Source organism: Etheostoma cragini, chromosome 17, assembly GCF_013103735.1.
Source record: "Etheostoma cragini isolate CJK2018 chromosome 17, CSU_Ecrag_1.0, whole genome shotgun sequence".
NCBI classification, from domain to species: Eukaryota; Metazoa; Chordata; class Actinopteri; order Perciformes; family Percidae; genus Etheostoma; species Etheostoma cragini.
This window is the reverse complement of record NC_048423.1, coordinates 21,731,183-21,737,261: the sequence shown is the minus strand read 5'-3', so window position 1 is coordinate 21,737,261 and position 6,079 is coordinate 21,731,183.

Here is a 6,079-nt window from a genome sequence, read left to right as displayed (position 1 = left end):
ATTACCATTCAAGTTTTCACCTGTAATATTATAGGTTACCTGTGATTAAATATGAAATTGAACCACTACATTAGAGTTTACGCATCCAATAATGAAGCAATTTTCCCCCACACCAATCATTATTTTACTCCAGCCGGCTTTTAAATACATGTTCAAACTCCATTGTGGTTGTTACCATGGTGAATCGTAATATCATAGCTCCATTCATGCTGCTTTTTTATGTGGTGGTGCACGTGCTTAACTCTAAGTGAACCTACTCGTAGTTGATTGAACCAACTCGAATCAGCTGTTCTGGAACTGAAAACTCAGTTTCCCATCTCAGAGTAAACCAACTTAGAGATCAGAGTTAGACTCAGAGTTTGTTAAACCTCTTTCGTGAAATGGACCTGTCATTGTGAGGAAGTGACAGCAGACGGAGGCGTGACAGACAGAAGCAAAGGAAGATACACCTCCCGAGAAACATTTAATCGGTCAAAAAACATGTGAATTAATCCACTGTAGATGCGCTATACAATAAAATTCCTACTTCCCAGCTTCTCACACAACTATCACATTTCAAAGGAAGAAGCGTTGTGCTCATACATTACTGAAAGATAGATAGATAGATAGATAGATAGATAGATAGATAGACAGATAGTCTTTATTGTCCAATGGACAATAAATGCACAGTTCCATCCAGTCTGTTCCACTGGCACCTCTTCTGACAGCATATGCAACATATAAGTAACACACACACACACTCACAGAACAAAAATCACTGAGGACCTTCATTCAGGGTAGATATGGCAGACGTAGCAGTGGGAGTAGTGTCTGATGTTAGCAATATGTATTCCTGCTTCCCCTGATCTGACTAACCATCAACAATCCATCAATTTGAACATATTTCTTAAAGCTGGACAGCGGAAAAGCTCCCACTCTGTCCTCCGAGGACTTCAACTCTGACCTTGGTGTTTTGTCTTTGGTCTGGGATATATTCCTGACGACACACAGTGTTCTTCTGACAGACAGAAAACAAACTTTGCATCTGGGAGACTTCATTACTGGTATTTTTCCCCTCACTTAAAAGACGACCCAGTGACCTGTGATCCCTGGGAAAGGTCCGTTATGTAAGGGTTGATTAATAGTGCATGTGGAATTAATGAGGCTATGGGGCACCTGAGGTAACTGGGAATGTTTTTGACATTTAAAATACCAATTACTTCTATTTACCAGCCTAAATGACAGTATTTCAAAGTAATTCTGCTCTGTCTTAATTATCTACTCATTTACAGTGTTTTCTGTACATTAGTTATACGTTTATGTTCCACCATCATTATAGTTTGAAGCCACACTGAACACTGTATCTGCAAGTTTTCAAATTTTTCATATTTTTTCTAATTTCGTTCAAAATGTCACTGTAAAATACTACTACTACTACTACTACTACTACTACTACTACTACTACTACTACTAATAATAATAATAATAATAATAATAACAATAACAATAATAATAATAATAATAACAATAATAATAATAATGACTTTTATTTATATAGCGCCTTTCATTAAACCCAAAGACACTTTACAGAATAACTGTGGCAATACTAATGGAGGGTGTAAACTGTTGTGAATAAGTGGTGTTTCAAGAGTTTTTTGTTTTTTTTTATGTCCAGGGATGCGGGATTTCAGATATCTGCAGGGAGGATGTTCCAGAGGGGAACATCCATGTGGGGAATGGAGAGGAGGTCAGCGTCTGAGGACTGCAGGTTTTGGTGTGGGGTATATGGATGGAGGAGGTTGGAGAGGTACTGTGGGGCCACGGCATGGAAGGACTTGTAGATGAGAAGGAGGATTTTTAGGATTTCATGTATTTATTACTCTGCCCTTAGATATAAGAGAGGGGAGGGAGGGGGGGAATAGAGGGAGCAACACTGCATTTTATTTATTTACCATGCTTTGCTTAAAATTTCCTGTGTATTTTTTACAAGCTTGCTACATTTTCAAATTACATTCCTAAGGAACAAACTAGTGATTCCTTGGTCCTAAATATTCCATTTGCTTGGACAGAATTAGTTAAAACTGCACTTGAGTATTATGATTCATATAAATGCAAAAACTTGCAGATTTTTGTTGAAATTTAAAAGCCTGATTCCCTTTAATCAATTCCAATGTCTTCTTTATGAGTCCATGTATTCTAAATGTACAGTACATGTGCACTTTGACTTGTTTAACATTCTGTAATTGTTTGATGGGTGTACAGTGTAATGCAACTGTATATTGCAACTGAATTACTATGCTCAGTGATTTTAATGAGCAATTGCTCTAAATTGGCCCTCCCTGAAATAATAAAGGTGATGTGTACATAGAAATTTCCTTGGTGTGAAAAACAACTTTTATCAAAGAACTGGGGACAGGCCATCCATCAGGAGTTATTGACAGGGGGGACAACATTTTCCAAATTGGGCCCCTCATCCCGACCCAGTCCAGGTTTTTGGGCAACATTGTAAAACAAGTCGTGCCATCTGCAAAGGAAACTTAAGGTAACTGAGACAGCGAAAAAATAATATTGTTATTCATGTGTCATGGCACAACTTGCCTGTGGAGGGCTCACTCGGTTTACTGTTTTTCTACTGTCAGCTCAGTGAAGCATTGATCACTAGAATCACAGGCCCATGGGGACCAGATTTAAAGGTGTGTTTTTACAGGGAAAATGCATTGAAATATTTGAAGACAACGTGACAATCTGCTTTGAGTTATTGAGTCATCTCCGGTGTTGTACAAATCCAGACACTGGCTCCTTTTTGTGTGGCTTAATGTTAAAACTCTTGGCAGTCATATAATTTGGATCCTGATGCGTACCAGGAATCTGTCCAAGCCATTCTCAATATTGATGCAGGTTATGAAGAGAACCAGGGCTCCTCAGTCCTCACAGATGATTGACAATCCAGTAAAAGAGGTTGACGTATAAGCTGCTATATTGCTTTACTCCCCACGGTCTTAAATGGAAATTAGATGAATTTTGCAGACATGTCTCAGCAGGACAGAGGTCACAGCACTGTGAGAATGTCATCAACACACATTCATTTGTTACGACCGGCTCACAGGCCACAACAAAATAGGGATATGCACAGTCAACATTTTTGAAGTGAAATTTAGTAAATAATAATGCAAACAGGAAGGCGATGATGTGCGGTTGTCAGTATCAGTGACGTATGAGAGTGCATGGATGCAGTGAAGAATGTGTGGTGCATGTTGTAAGTAGCTAACAAAGGAAATAACTAAACAGAATGAAATCATGATGGTGCTCGGTCAAGGAAATGCTCCACATTGTTCTTGGGCAAGCGGGGTTAAATACCCTGGGAGGACTGGCCAGGTGCTCCCTGTCATCTTGTTATCACCTCAGCCACAAACCTGCAAGTTAACAACACAGACCACAGTATACATGCATAACAACAGGCTCAGGGCCGTCACACATTTTTCCATTACTGAAACTAAAAGTGAAAATAAATGTTTGGAGATCTGGTGTTTTGCCCTCTTTGTCCTTGCTGTGTGTTGTTTTGCTTTACCACCTGGTTGTAATTCAACTGTGCAAACCTGAAGTGTAAAAGTTCCCTCTAAACAAAGCGTAAAATGAATGGCCACCAGCTGCAGTTTCTTTTTCTTTACGGCCGTAGGAAAGGAACCTGCTTGGAAATTTCCAGCAGATGTGATTGCAAGACTGGATGGTGACAACTTATAAAAGGAGACTCTGGGGCAACCAGTGAGCCCAGAGGGATCAAGCTCACATGGGGATAAAGAGAAACAGAGTGGGGCCTTACCTTAAAAGGCAGAATCCTGAAGGCTGTAGGCCATAACAACAGGAATGTATTTCTCTGGCCTGAACGCTCAATACTTTTTATACACTCTTCTTTCTATAAATCCATGCAGGTAGGTACTTGCATTAAATCCTTTACAAATACACTTGATGAAATGAAATATGAGTAAATGGCTGGTGCTGCTGTATGGTCTTGGAGAGTTCAGTTCTGAGTCATCTCTTTTGTAGATATAAGACAGTCTGGAATTTAGCATGTTATCAAGACACCAGAAACAACTCCGTTGGAAATAAACAGAAGGTTAACTTTCTAGAGCCAATACTTCTCTAGCAATGTTGGATGATTTGCTTCATGAGAGTTGAAAGCTTACAAAGGCCTTCTGTGAGTTACACATAGGGCTATAATCTCCCAGTTGACTAGTCGATTTATTGGTCGATACGTTCTGGCTCGACCAAAATTCCGATTGGTCGTTTTTTTGCCGCGTTAATTTCATCAGGTGGAAGCATAGACCGTTACGGTCTATGGGTGGAAATCACTCATTGCTAATGGGGTTGTTTTCAGAGCACCCCTGTTTCACAGGTAACAGTCTGTCTTCAGAACACCCCCCTTGTTTTCAAGGATTAGTTTTTTTTTTTGGATTAGCCCAACTCACTGGGGACAGATTGAAGAAAGAACTAGAAAGCGGTTAGTGGTTTGCTGAATATTTATTTTATTGTGAGTGTTTAATTTCCAGTCAGTCCTCCTCAACCATGTCGAAGAGATCGGCAGTGTGGCAGCATTTTACAAAATTTGATAACGGAAAAAAGTCGAATGCAAAGTTTGCAAGCAACAGTTTGCATATCACACGTAGCTTGACTACAAAGATGGCATATCACCTAAAAACTGTAAGCTAACTTGTCTGCGTTAGGTTGCCCTGTCTATTTTGAGTAGGCTATTTGAACATATCAGAATTGGCATATTTCATAGTCTAATAATCGTTTTATCACTATCGGAGCACCCACACGCAACAACGGTAGCGTTCCCCAGACACACCCAGACCCCGCTGGATGTCAAGCCTCTACCATCCAAACGCAAAAATAATATCACGAACGGAATTGTCAACTTTATTGCTCAGGACATGAGGCCCATTGCTGTTGTGGAGGGCTGAGGTTTTAAGAACTTGTTAATATCCAGCGCCAGCACGCCACACAATCATGCATGGACTAAACAACACAGCGAGGCATTGATCTTGACCACAGATATGTTAAAATATGCAGTATATATTAAAGTGTACGTGCCTTTTGTGTTTAAGAGTGAAAGAGCTGGGACCACCGTTTCCAAGGTTACCGTTGGTAATACACTAAGACGTCATGGTTTTGAAATCATGCTTGGCACGGAAGGTTCCCCTGCTTAAACCAGCACATGTCAAGGCCCGTCTTAAGTTTGCCAGTGACCATTTGAATGATCCAGAGGAGTCATGGAAGAAAGTCATGTGGTCAGATGAGACCAAAATAGAACTTTTTGATCATAATTCCACTAACCGTGTTTGGAGGAAGAAGAATGATGAGTACCATCCCAAGAACACCATCCCTACTGTGAAGCATGGGGGTGGTACTATCATGCTTTGGGGGTGTTTTTCTGCACATGGGACAGAGTGACTGCACAGTATTAAGGAGAAGATGGCCGGGGCCATGTACTGTATTGCAAGATTTTGGGGAACAACCTCCTTCCCTCAGTTAGAGCATTGAAGATGGATCGAGGCTGGGTCTTCCAACATGACAATGACCTAAAGCACACAGCCAGGATAACCAAGGACTGGCTCTGTAAGAAGCATGTTGAGGTTCTGGCGTGGCCTAGCCAGTCTCCAAACCTAAACCCAATAGAGAATCTTTGGAGGGAGCTCAAACTCTGTGTTTCTCAGCGACAGCCCAGAAACCTGACTGATCTAGAGAAGATCTGTGTGGAGGAGTGGGCCAAAATCCCTTCTGCCGTGTGTGCAAACCTGGTGAAAAACTACAGGAAACATTTGACTTCTGTCATTGCTACTGTACCAAATATTACCATTGATTTTCTCAGGTGTTCAAATACTTATTTGCAGCTGTATCATACAAATAAATAGTTTAAAAATCATATGTTGTGATTTCTGGATTTCTTTTTTTAGATTATGTCTCTCACAGTGGATATGCACTTACGCTGACAATTTCAGACCCCTCCATGATTTCTAAGTGAGAGAACTTGCAAAATAGCAGGGTGTTCAAATACTTATTTTCCTCACTGTATATATATATATATATATATATATATATA